Raw genomic sequence first — 14,266 nt, forward strand, 5'->3', positions numbered from 1 at the left:
TTCCTCCCTGGACTGGAAACAGGCATCCTAGGACCAGTTTCGGGGTTTCACCCCTCATCAGCCAGGATAGCTTGACTCCAGTGGCATGGATAGCACGGGACCCACGTCTGGGCATACCCGTCCCAATCGCGGTGACAAATGCAAAAAGAACAATTGATGGACAGAATGCAGACCAATTTCATACATTCACCCCAGTACAGATATCTGGACTTAAATCCATCGTTTATTTGCTCACCATGCCATTCCAGTTTGAACCCAGCCATATGCAAATCAGTCTTGACCCTGTGCCTCATGGAAACAGTCCAGCGCAAACTGCCAGGCCAAGTCCACCCTGGACTGTAATCAAGCATCCTAGGACCGGTTTTGGGGTTTCACCCCTCATCAGCCAGGATAGCTTGACTCCAGTGGCATGGATAGCATGGGACCCACGTCTGGGCATACCCGTCCCAATTGGGGTGACAAATGCAAAAAGAACAATTGATGGACAGAATGCAGACCAATTTCATACATTCACCCCAGTACAGATATCTGGACCTAAATCCATCGTTTATTTGCTCACCATGCCATTCCAGTTTGAACCCAGCCATATGCAAATCAGTCTTGACCCTGTGCCTCATGGGAACAGTCCACCCGAACTGCTGGGCCAAGCCCTTCCTGGACTGGAAACAAGCATCCTAGGACCGGTTTCGGGATTTCACCCCTCATCAGCCAGCATAGCTTGACTCCAGTGGCATGGAGAGTACGGGACCCATGTTGTACGCAATGTTCCTTCCCCAGTAGATGATGAACTCCATAAATACCATTAATGTATTTGAGAGTTTTATACAGCGATAGTTAGACCCGAAGGTATCAGAATGCTTTACAATACAAGTAATAGGTATATTCAAATTCGACATAATCCGGAAGGAGAGGAAAAAGTGAAACATTGAATGAGTAAATCAAAAAAGAACACATTGTACAACATTTACCCTCTTAGGTACTAAGGATAAACGCTACATTGGATCAAGATTACTGTATCGAATGTTCATTATTGGTGCAGCAAGTTCATGGTAGCGAGTTAAAATATTTGTTCATCAGTAGGGATTTGAGGTTCTATTTCAAACAAGCATAGGAAAGATTACAGCGGAGGTCTTTCGGATGAGTTCCAAATCCATGGAGCATTCCCAGAGAAAGAGCATTTCAGGGATGATTATTTCTTCAGTTTTGGAGGGATGAGAAGGAGTGAGTTGGAGCCCCTTGGAGCCGAATTCCTACACACTCTTGCAAGTTTGTTTTCTAAGTATTTAGGATTTGTGGTGTAAAGGCTTAGTGTATGATACCACCTGTCTTGAAGATACATCTTCCTTCTATTGGGAGCCAACTGAGAATCTTGATAGCAGGTGAGATGTGTTCAAATCTTTCAGTGCCTGTGAGGAGTCTAGCATTGGCAATATGAGTTTTTCACAAGGTGGATTTTCAGGATCCTAGTGAGTAAGGCAATGCCATAATCAAGTTGTGAGAGAGCAAGTGATTGCAATACATTATTTAGACCTTCAGGTGGGATCAACAGTTTGATTTCCTTGAGATGTTTTAGGGTGAAAAACATCGCCATTTTCTGAAGTGATAGAGAACAATTTAGTGCATCCAGATTCTTGATCTATTGTTGGATTGGTAGACGTTTATGTTTTGAGGAGAGGGGTAGTAGTTCCGTCTTGCCAGGATTCAGCTTTAGGGGATTAAAGTTTATTCAGGTTTGAATCTTAATTAGTGTGGTATTTAGATGACACATATCACTGGGTGATGTTATCTTGTAGTAGTTTTGTGTGTTGTCAGCATGAAGGTGATGTTTGACCCCTACTTGTTTAGAATAGCTGTGAGGAGTTCCATGAAGAGATTATATAGGGTTGGGAAGAAGATTGAGCCTTGTGGTACACCTCATTAAACTGGAGCTGGCCGCGAGAGACAGCTGTTGATTTCTATTCTCTGAGACCGATGTTGCAGATAGGACGTGAACCACCTTAGGACTGTGCCACTGATAGCAGTGCAGTTCCTAAGAATCTCAAGTAAAGCTTTATAATATACTGTATCTAATGCCATCAAGTAGTTGAGTAGGATTACGAGGCAGGTGTCACCTTAATTTAAGGATATGTGAATGTCATCTGATATATTGAGCATCGCAGTTTCCATGCTACAGCCTTTCATGAATCCTGATTGGAATGTGTGTTGGAGGCTGAATTCTTCAATGTGTTGGTTAAGTTGTAGTAGAACACACTTCTCAATGTTCTTCACTAGGAAAGGAAGGCAGGTAACAGGTCTGAGAGTATTGAGGTCATTGATGTCATTTGGCTCCGCCCCTGGTTTTTGAGAATGGGTGTAACACGGCATAGTTGTAGGGAGTCAGGTACATAGCCTGAGAGAGTGACGTTGATGATTTTGGCCCAAATCGGGGCAATGATATGGTTGAGGTTTTTCACTAGGGCGGACAGGAGGGAGTCAGCAGTGTGAGATGGGAGCTTCAAGTTTGCAATCATTTTGATGACTTCCACTTCTGCCATAGGTCTAAAAGTAGACCAGTTTGGATAATTTTTCAGTGGTAGGATATCATTGTTGTCTTTTATTATTCTTGGGTAACTCGGTTTGAATGTCAAAGGAGTTGTCAGGCTGAGGAGTTTGATTTGTGTCCAGGACAATAGATTGTTCAGTTTTGGAAAATTTGTCAATGAAGAAGTTGGCAATTTCTTCGCATCGTTTATTGGTTGCCCTTGTTTCGTGTTGGGAAGTCAGTGTGGTTTGTTGTTTTATTATTTTGAAGAGCTTCCTCAGTCTATTCGTCACATGGTCAAGTTGATTGAGAAAGAAAATGTCTTTCTCTATAAAGATTGTACAAGAGCCGGTCCAATCCGAGGAGTGCAAGGTGTGCCAGTTAAGGGTTCTGCCTCCACAACTTTTTGGTCAGTCTTAGTTGTCTCCTCTCTTTGTTCAGGTCTGAGTTGAACCACAATCTAGATTGGGGTTTTCTAGAGTTCTCTAGTTTGAGTGGGGCTACTTGGTCAAGAACATCTGTCATCACTGAGTTTTAGTGGGTGGTAAGGTCATCAACAGAGTGGGGAAAAGCTGAGAATGTAATTGGGACCATCCTGGCTTCAAGCTGTGTTAGAGGGATTTGTTTGATGCTCTTTACCCAGTGTGTGGATTTGTTGGATGAGGCTGGGAAGGAACTCGGGTAAGCCTTGAGAATGAACAGTATTAGATGGAGGTCTGACCAGTCCATGGGCATGATGTATCTAAGGGAGACAAGCTCATTCCGGGTGATAATCGCATCAATGCTAGACCCTTTGAAGTTGGCCTGTTCGTTATAGATTTACTTGAGGTTGTTGATTTTAAGAAGGCTTGATCGGGCACTTATTGAGGCATCATCTGTGTCTTTCCAGTGTAGGTTGAAGAACACGCCGTTAGTGTCAGTTATGGAGACCCGTGTTATTAGGTCAGTTAGTTCTTCAGTGAAGGGTACACAGTTACCAGGAGGGTGATAAATGGTGTAGAGTTTGATAGGAGTGAAGCCTTTTGTCATGAGTTCAACTCTGAGGTATTCAAAGGTTGAGTAGTCTAATTATAGACTAGCCCGGTGGTGTAAACAAGTCCAGGATGGGGGTTTAGTGATAGTTCAGCCATGTTTCCATTCGGAATGCAATTTCGATTCACTCATCTAGTATAGCTTCTATTATTTCTGCTGCATGTTTATCTGCTGATCTGCAGTTAAGAAGCATGCAGGTAAGGGAGTTAGGCATATTTTTAGTAGGGTGAAGTGTCTGGATAATGGTGTATTGGTCTGGGATATATGACAGCTCTAGGGATTCTGTTAGTGCCAATGATTACTGGGATACTGGATGGAGGTTTGGGATCCCCTTGCGGGTTTTTTGTGATGTTTAATCCATTGAGTGCTTCCACTTCAATTGCAAATAGGGGGTTGAGGACTCAGTATGGTCTGTGGGACAGACGGCATAAGGGAAAAGAGGTCTGGTCGATGAGCCTGTTGGATTTCTTTTAAGGGATGCCCTTTTCACCATTCTGCGAGGAGAATTGCATGTTAACTTGGCATGAATCTCGAGGTCGAGTCTTACCTGAGAGATGTCTTTAGCTTGAGGCCCGGAGCACAGGGTAGGAGATCGGCAAGTTGCAAGCATCTCACTTTATAGAGCAACGGCATGCTCTGCCTCCCCCGTCGGCCCTCGGCTTGGATTCTAGGGGTCTACTTATTACCCCAGTACATGCCTATTAGGGTATTCCCTGCCGGATCTGGTTACTAGCCACTAATTTAGCGGAACCAGACGGTAGTGCACAACACACATTTTAGTTCTTGGTCCTGAAGAAGTGACATTAGACCCGTTAGGGGCATAAGAGGTACGAAACATGTTGACCTATTTGCATCTTAGTAGCCCTAAAAGGAACATCACTTCCACGTAAGGGCTCACACACTATCTTTTAACAAAGCTCGAGCTACCTAAACCAATACATTTGACCAGACTAGGACTGCTCCCGACCTTTTTTATTTTTATAATCACCTACCTGTGCACTACCCAGCCCTCACACGTGCACGCACCGTATGGCTTCTTCAAAAGATATCCGACAAGGAGACCCATTTACGTGAGCCTGTCAGGCATTGCAGCGCCGGCCCAATGAGGAGCAAGGCCCAATGATGAAGCATGACATCCTCCGGGGTGTGTGAGGGCATCACGAAGAAAGACCTCCCTTTCCCCTCACCTCACGTCTAGTTAGGAACTGTACACCTTTGCTGATTATTAGCTTGAGAGTCCCATTTTTAAATGGATAATGTATTGGGTAAGTATGGTAGGGAGAAATCCTGGTCTGTATATGAGGGTGGAACTGCAGCAGATCCCATGTTTAAAGAAGGCGTGTGAAGCTCAATAGAGGGGAGGGTGGTGTCATCGAGGTTAGGAGTGGAGAGGGCTGGATTGGTCTGGATGTGTACCAGTAAGGAAGGCCAGGATGGGTTTGAGGGGGTCTCAGTGATGGACAATTTATGGTTAGGCCTGATGCTATTGTGTTCAATATGCACGGCAAGGGGCTGTGCTTCTACGCGGTCATTAGCTAAAGTGGTTGGACTTGTGCTTTCCCTAACATGGCATGTGTCAAGGTGGGGTAATAGTACATCATGTGGAAGAGGTGTCCTGGTGTCGAATGAGAACAAGTTTGAGAGTCAGAGGTAGTGAGGAGCGGGTGCAGGGTAAAAAAGATCTTGTGACAATAAGTCAAAAAGTGCTGATAAGTGACTGTGGAAGATGGTTTGGTGATGGTCTGTCGCTTGAATTAGTCTGTGCCCCGTTCTGAAGATAGATATGGAGATCTCACCTCTGAAGGTTTGGGAGGGGCCAGTGGTGAGTTTAGTTCCAAAGGGAATATTGATTGATTTAGTACAATGTAGATGGAGAAGGAAGATGTCTCGCCATTTTTCAGGGCATTTGGAGTGAAAGATAAAGTCAGTTTTCTTGTTACCATTGCTCGCTGTGTAGTAGGTATCTGCAATTAGTTTCTCCAGAAGTTGTTTGAGTAGGTTGTGTTTAAGCTATTTCCTTGCATTGTTGGAGAGATTATTTGAATTTTTTTACTTCAGGAATTGGGGCCGTATCTCTCAAGTGCGTGTCGTGGGATTTAGGCTGGGTAATGTCATTGTGTCTGTTTTTTGTATTCAAGCACCTGCAGAGATGGGGAAGTGTGATGTTCCCTGAGGCTATGAAGCAGAAAGCTATTTCCATTTCAATGCTTGAGAGTTATTTAGATTACCATTCTGGAGTCAATTTTCACTTTTCACGATTGTAAGTGACTGGAAAGCCTTGTTTCTTTTTTCATGCTCATATTGCTGATAAATGGACAACCGTCCAATCTCATATTTCGTAAAAGGTGGTGGAGATCAGTTCCTATTTTACTCTCCAAGCTCCCATTGTGGTATTCTTCTCTCACTTTTTTCTGAAATTGGTAATGAGGAGGGAGTTTATGCATCAAGACACGGACACATCAGGCAATCACGTTCACTGCTGACATACTAAGAACCCACATTAAGACTCAGAAATTATCCATCACAGGATGTATGCCAGGAGGCATGAACCTTGCAGTCTCGCACAAACAGTTATGATAATAGTAGTTCTTTTTTACTTTTAGTGGCTTTTCAGTCACAAATGTAGTAGTCCTTACTGCTTACTATGGCTCTTTGGTCATGATTTCTGAAAGTAGCAGTCCTTCCCTACTCTCTTGGGCTCTACAGTCATCAAAGTAGTAGTCCTTCCTTACGTTCTGAAGCTCTTCAGTCAAGAAAGTAGAAGTCCTTCCTTATTTTCTTAGGCTTATATACTACATGCCCATCTCTACTGTTAGCAAAGTGTCTGCCTGGAAGTAAAGTCCGACATCAGGAAGAAGGAGTACTCTTTTCCTTTCTATTGCTCCCTCATAAAAGAACCCATAGCCTAGAAGGTACAACATGCCTTCTCTGATATATCCCTCTCTGTGCCATGTAAACAGAGGAACAAGCAAGTTTCCTCAAACTCAGTGCCTTGGATGAAATGGGAAGAAATTCCACTGCAATCACATGGGAAAAGGGTCACAGATTGGTGCGAGAAACTTGTGGAAATGTAATGCGAGTGAGGCCAATAATATCCCCACTTAACTCATCCCTACTTCAGCACAAAGGGTGCTGCATCACAATGTTATCATGCTACCATGTTTGTACTGAGGCTTCCTCTGAAATTAAATACATAATATTTCTTCATTGTTAAAAGACTGCCTGCTGGCTGATGCATGTATGCCCACAGCAGTGTCTTTTCGTGAGAATTCAGATATAGTCTCAGAAATAACCCGGCTTACACATTTGCTGAGAGTATAAACATTGTTTTAATTTTTGTTTGGATGCCTGCAAGCAGCAATCAGAAGCAGAGCTGACATCAATACTCTTTCACTTAGAACTTGATTTCAAGGGCTCAATTTCCTTTCTCAGTGTGTCGCTGTGGAACCATAAGAGGAACATTCCTTCCTGGCAGACACATTTGCATTCAGCATTCTTTTTGCAGCCTGATCTTCATGCAATCCCGGAAAGCATGGAGCTCACGTGAGGGGCCACTGTGCTGGGAAAGCCTAGCGCAGGGACATCTTCTTAGTCTCCTATGTGTAGTTGCAGGAGTTCCATTCGGCGATGTTCGTCTCAGAGACAAGAAAAGAAAAGGGGTCGAGGCAGAAAGTGCCAGAGTCGACTGAGAGAGGCGATATGCAGGTTATTTAAGACATGGGATATGGTGAGCTTACCTTAGCAACAGTGTTGATGCCTCTCCCACAGGTGCAGTGGTCTCTGGACCTCCATCTTCAGGAAGCACAGGGGAAGGCAAAAGCTAAGGAGGTCCGAGCGGGACCCTCTGTTGCAAAAGGTAGAGAAAATGTAGCCCCCATGGCAATACCTTGTGTTTGTTTATACCATTCTCAATTGTGTAGAAAAACATTATTTTCCAACACTACATTCAAGAAATTATTGAGTATTTCAGTGTGTTCTAAAAAAGAGGCATCCTAGTGTTTAAAAATTGTTGAACAATGGAAATGCCCTCTTTTGTAGAGATACAAGTGTAGAGTGAGCAGACGTCAAGCGTCACTAGTATGTTACCTTCTGTCCACTCAAAATCCGTAACTTTACCCTGGTGTCCTCAATCAATCAATCAGGGAATTGTAAGCGTGCTACTCACCCGTGATGGTCTCAAGGCGCTGAAAGGGGGGTGCACAGATCCGTTTAGCTGAAGAGCCAGGTCTTGAGGGTCTTCCTGTAGGTGTTCAGGGAGGGGGCGAGTCTAATGTCTGCTGGTAGCACGTTCCAGGTTCTAGCTGTAATGTGGGAGAATGACCTTCCACCTGCTCTGGCTCTGTGGATACGAGGGGTTTCAGCCAGTGCAAGGTTGGCAGATCGGAGGTTTCTTTTGGGTACGTGGAAGTTTATTCTGTCGTTGAGGTATTTGGGTCCGTTGTTGTGAGTGAGGAATTTGAAGGTGATTCTCTTCTCCACAGGGAGCCAGTGGAGTATTCGCAGGTGTTGGCTGATGTGTTCGTGCCGGGGAGGCTGAGGACGAGTCTGACTGCGGTGTTCTGTATTGTCTGGAGTTTGTGGAGAAGGGACTTGTTGATGCCGGCATAGAGAGCGTTTCCATAGTCCAGTCTGCTGGTGATGAGTGAGTGGGTGACTGTCGTGCTTGACTCCAGGGGAATCCATCTGAAGGTCTTTTGAAGGATGCGGAGGGTGTTGAAGCAGCTGGAGGTGACGGCGTTGACCTGTCGGTTCATGGTGAGTTATGAGTTGAGTACAATGCCGAGGTTTTTGGCTTGGTCTGAGGGGGTAGGTGGCTTCCGAGGGTGGTGGGTCACAAGGTGTTGTCCCATGCTGAAAGGGCAGTTCCGAGGATGAGGACTATTGTCTTCTCAGTGTTGAGTTTTAGGCAACTGTTGGTCATCCAGACTGCGACATCTTGCATTCCTTTCTGGAAATTCAGTTTTGTGGTGGTGGGGTCTTTGGTGAGCTAGAGGATGAGCTGGGTGTTGGCGGCGTAGGTTACGATGTTGAGGTTGTGTTGTCGGACGATGGCTGCGAGGGGGGCCATGAAGATGTTGAAGAGGGTCGGGCTCAGTGATGGCCCCTGTGGGACTCTGCAGGTGATTTCTGTGGGGGCGGAGAGGAAGGGCGGTAGTCTGATCCTTTGGCTTCTTCCAGTGAGGAACGATCGGATCCAGTCAAGGGTTGTTCCTTGTATGCCAGCTTCGTGTAGTCTAGCGACTAGTGTGCAGTGAGAGATGTTGACAAAGGCTACAGTAAGGTCGAGGAGGATGAGGGCTGCAGAGTGGTCCAGGAGGGTGCGGATGTCTTCTGTGGCGGCGAGTAGGGCAGTCTCGGTGCTGTGGTTACTCCAGAATCCGGATTGGGATGGGTCAAGGATGGCGTTCTCTTCGATGAAACGTGTCAGTTCCCTGTTGACTGCTTTCTCTGCTACTTTGGCTGCGAAGAGGAGGAGCGAGATGGGTTGGTAGTTTTTGAGGCTGGTGGGGTCATCCTTGGGCTTCTTGAGCAGAGGTCTGACGTCTGCACGCTTCCAGCTGTCTGGGAAAGTGCCTGTTGTGAAGGTGGTGTTGATGGTCCATTGTCGTTCGGGCGCAATGGTGTCCGCAGCTCTGTGGTAGATGTGCAGGGGACAGGGGTCAGTGGGGGCTCCCGAGTGGATGCCTTTCATGCTCGTGGAAGTGTCTTCGGTCGTAATTGGTTTCCAGTCGGAGATCGGGGGCTAGCTGGTGTCTCTGGGGGGCATGGGGCCGGTAGTGGCATCTTGAGGGTGGTTGACGAAGTTGTCGTAGAGTGTTCTGATCCTGAGGTGGAAGTAGGTTACAAGCTTGTCACAGAGGTCTTGGGACGGGGTGATGTCTGTGGCTTTGCTGCGTGGGTTGGTGAATTCCTTAATGACAGTGAAGAGCTCCTTGGAGTTGGTGGCATTGGTGAGGATTTTGTTGTGGATGAAGTTCCTTTTGGTTGTTCTGAGTTGGTTGTGGTAATAGGTCATGGCGTCCTTGTAGGTGGAGTAGTTGTCGGTTGTCTTGGTGTTCCTTCAGTTCTTCTCCAAGTGTCTGCAGGTGTGTCTGGCTTCTTGGAGATTGGTGGTGAACCAGGCGGCTTTCCTGGGGCGTTGTTTGCCAGGGTTGTGTAGCAGGGGGAGCTTGTCAGCACAGTTGAAGATCCAAGTGTGGAGTCCTCTGGCTGCGGTATTTGCATTGGATGCCCAGATGGGGTTGTCTCGGATGAGGGTGGAGTTCAGTTGCTCGTTGGTGACCTTGCTCCAGTTCCTTATTGGTTTCGGTGCCTTGGGTTTTTCGACGGTGAAGTGCACACAGTGGTGGTCAGTCCATGGTGGTTGCATTGTGTGGTTGAAGCGGTCGCTGTTGCCTGCTGCGAAGATGGGGTCAAGGGTGGGTCCTACTATGTGTGTAGGCGTGGTGACGAGTTGGTTGAGTCCAATGTCGGCAAGGTTGTCACTAAGGGTGGGCGTAGTGGGCGTAGTGGGGCTACGTGAAGCAGCACGTAGTGTGCCCAAATCTACGCACACTCGCGCGCTACGCATAGCCCCACTACGCGCCACCCGCCTCCCGCCCGCCCTCCTTTTAAATCAAACCCCACATGTAAAATAAATAAGAAGTAAAGAAACTTACCTGAAGCACGGCGTCTCCGGGGCTCGCTCTTCCATTTCCAACTTCTTCTGACAAATGCGCATGCGCGGACGCCCGCGCATGCGCATTTCTCGCAAGAAATGCGCATGCGCGAGCATCCACGCATGCGCATTTGTCAGAAGAAGTTGGAAATGAGGAAGAGGGAGCCCCGGAGACGCCGCGCTTCAGGTAAGTTTCTTTACTTTTTATTTATTTTACATGCAGGGTTTGATTTAAAAGGAGGGCGGGCGGGAGGTGGGTGGCGGCGGCAGGCAGCTACGCTTCGCCCTGGGTGTGCGTAGCGCTAGCCTGCTTCGCCTACGTTGAAAACTGCGAAGCAGGCAGCGCTACGTACACTACATGGGCGAAGCATAGTATCACGCCCAGGGTTAGTTGTCACGGAGGATGTTGGAGTTGGGGTCACTGGGGTTGTCGAGGTGGAAGTTGAGGTCTCCGATGATTATGTAGTTCATTGATGCGATGGCGTGGGGTGCGATGAAGCCGGTGATGATGGTGGTGAAGGGTGTCCGGGGTCTGTAGATGAGGGTTCCTCGCAGTGTGGTGTTAGGTCTGGTTTGGATCTGGAAGTGCAGGTGTTTGGCGGGAAAGGTTTCGCTGGAGGTGATGAGGCGGAGGGGGCTCTTGTGGGCGATGGTGAGGCCCCCTCCTGGGTGGTTGGGACGTTCCTTACTCTGGATATTGTATCCATCTGGGACGGTGGTGTTGATGTCGGGGGCGGAGGCGGCTTTGGTCCAGGTCTCCGTGAAGTAGTCCTGACTATATAAAGGAAGATTGTACAGAAATGGTTGAGGGTACAAATTGATGTTTCAGACATTCTCTCAGTAGTCAATAACCGAAATTATTGGCCCTACCTGGAGGAAAACATCCCTGTTTGTGTATTTTAGGCAGGATGTTTATGGATGGTGCCCTCTTTGTTAGGTTAAAGGCATATCTGTATTCTGTCCCCGAGATCAGAAATTGTCCCTTTCTATGTTTCAGTCTCTGTTCAATAGTTAAAAGGATGTCCTTGAGAGGAGTGTGAGTAAGCTTCTGATATGCAACACTGTTTGCACAGTCCAATAGCTGTCTGTCTATCTCTTGCACATAACCCACCTTGGTCATGACCACAACATTGCCACCCTTATCAGCTTCCTTGTTGACAATGTTGGGTTCATTCACAAGGGAGATCTGTGCCGCTTTTTCTTACCTTGTCATGTTATGTTGAGTGTGCTTGTGGCCCTTACTAGTGATGTCTTCCAACTTACATACCTCCTCTGTAGCTTTCTGATAAAAGTATCAATAACATTGTCTGATGGAAGACACAGTGTAAAGTTGGATTTGTTTTTAAGGACACTGTCTACATCTAAGTTACGTGTTACATTCAACTTCAGATGGAAGGGTACCCTGGACATGTTCTAAGGAAAAATAGGTCTGTATGTCACATATAGCCTTGATCAACATGTTGCAATCCATAGATTCTGCATATGGGAGTATCTGATGTGCATTTTCCCATGAAAGTATCAATGAAGTTTGAGCTTGCAAATAAACGTAAAAAGATTTATATGTAAGTCAGTAAAGTTCGGCAAAGAAGTGGATCAAAAAGCATGGGGCATATGTATCAAAGAATGCATTTGCGGTTCTCAGTTAGCGATTTCTAGAGAATCGCTATTTGAGAATTGCAAAATGAGATATAAATAAAAATGTGAAATTTTTTGGCGAATCCTTGGCATTCCTTAATTGCGATTCGCAAATTGCGAGTCACAATTAGGGAATCCCTTCACATTCATTCCTATGGGCCAAGAGGCCCACAGGAATGAACAGGAATTGCGTGTGCAAATTGCTAGTACCCAATAGGTACTCGCAAATTGCGCACGCAATTTCAAGGGTGCAAGGGTTCCAAAAGGACACCCTGTTGCACCCCTCGAATGTGCATGTGTGCACATGTGGCGCACATACATGCCCTAAGGGCATGTATGTGTGCCACATGGTACTTTGAAAAAAGCAAAAAAGTGCTTTTTTCAAAGAAATCGCAAATCACCACCAACTGTAAGTTGGTGGTAATTTGCGATTTCTTATGCCAAATTTGCACAACGTAGGTGCTTTCTACATCGCATTTAAGGAATCGCAAAAGAAGGAATCGCTAATTTTGCGATTCCCTATTTTGCGATGCACTTTCGGGATGATACATCCTAAAAGGCCTTTTCCCGTTCGCAAACGGGCTAATTCTAAGAATCAGCCCGTTTGCGAACAGGAAAAGAGCTTGATACATATGCCCCCAAGAGCCTAATTAAAAACTCATTGGCATAGTGCAGCATCGCAAGGTTTCTTGCTGCAGTGCTCTGCGTCAGAAGGAAAGGGCAGGAATGTGGCCTATTAAAATATGTCTCATTCCTGTCTTCTCTGCCTGTGCACAAATTGGTGCTTAGCACCAACGCAGGCACCCTTGCACCTTGGTACAAGCGAGTCTGCGTTGTAGGCACGATTGTGTTTGTGCAGGAAGGGACACCTTCCAGCAGCAAAAATAATCACTGGAGGCATTTTCCTCTTTCTAAGTGTGCTTTTCACTGCAGCACACATGGAAAGTAGAAATAATTAGGAGAAATATAGTTATTTCTCCTCTTTAGGCCTCCCCTGGGGAGGCGCACGGTTTTGACACATTCCCAGGTTTACAGATTCTTGTAAATCTGGGAATCAGTCAAAACCCATGGGTGTTACATTGGAAAACCAACAGCAACGCCCATGTAATGCATCCTTGATGCAGAATAAGGCTGCGCAGTTCCTTACGATGCCTTGCCTTACTCCATATCTATGAGGCCATGCAAAGCTACACAGAGTAGCTTTGCATCATCTCATAGATATAAATGAGAGGCCTGCGCCACCGTAGCATAAAAAAAAGTGACTCTCTAGTGGTGCAGGCCTCTTGCAAATGAGGCTCCAAATCCTTTGCTAAGGATCTAATGGCCTCATTTACAACAAGTAGTGCACCATCATACATCAAAATGAGTTACAGCATTTTTAAACAACATGGATGCGCCATATTTACAGCATGGTGCACCATCGCGTAAGATTTGGGCTATGTGCAAAAAAATTATGTTGGTGCGTGCATTATGGTACAGCAAAAATTGACATAGCAGCTTAAAAAGTGACGTAAAGCAGATTTTTGTCACATAACGCAACCCAAACCACCTTAGTGTCACTTTTTATTGCACGTAAGGTGAAAAAAGTATAACAAATTATGCTAAATTTTTAAAAAACGGCACACTTCACAGAAGGCAGCCATGGAGTGGGGAGGAGAGAGCAGCTGTAAGGACAACAACCCCAACAACCCCAGCACCAGCCAAGTTGACCAGGCAGACTTCCTAGGGGAAGAGGAAGAGGAAGTGCAACGTCAGTGAGGAGGAGAGTGAGATCCTGATCATTGAGGTGACAGACCACCAACACCAGCTATTTGTCACCTCAAAATTGCCATTAGGTAAGAAAGAGGCCATTTGGCAGTCCATATGGGCCAAGGTCAATAGCGTGGGACAAGCAAAGAGTACAGTCACCAACTTGAAGAAATGCTGGCATGACATAAAGCGCATGACAAACAAGAAACTGGGCAACACCTGAAGGTGGCAATGCAGACTGGAAGAGGAAGTTCAGAGCAACAGGAGATGCTGGATGTCTTGGAGGAGCTTGAGGCTGCTGTCATTCCAGAGGAGTTTGTGGCAGGAGTTCCAGGAAAAGACAGTGCAGCCCATGAGGAAGAACAAGACCTACAGGGTAAGTAGCAACAAGGGGCAATGTGGGCAAAAAGGTCATGTCTTGCAGTCGAGCTAGCTAAGTAATGGCGCTCCACTGCGCCATGGGTAGGGGAAAGGGCAGGGATCTGTGTAATGTAGTGTTAAGCATTACATAAATGTAAGTCACATTGCCCAGTTATGTGGTGCACAGTTCAATCCATCTCCATCATGTTTCTCCCTTGCATGTGTGAAGTGCAGCACCAGTACATCGTCACCTCTGTAAACTGGAACTTTTAGTCGAATGTACAACAGGAGTCACCAGAACAAAAAAAAAC

The sequence above is a fragment of the Triturus cristatus genome, chromosome 3_2 (genome assembly GCF_964204655.1).
Source record: "Triturus cristatus chromosome 3_2, aTriCri1.1, whole genome shotgun sequence".
Taxonomy (NCBI): Eukaryota; Metazoa; Chordata; class Amphibia; order Caudata; family Salamandridae; genus Triturus; species Triturus cristatus.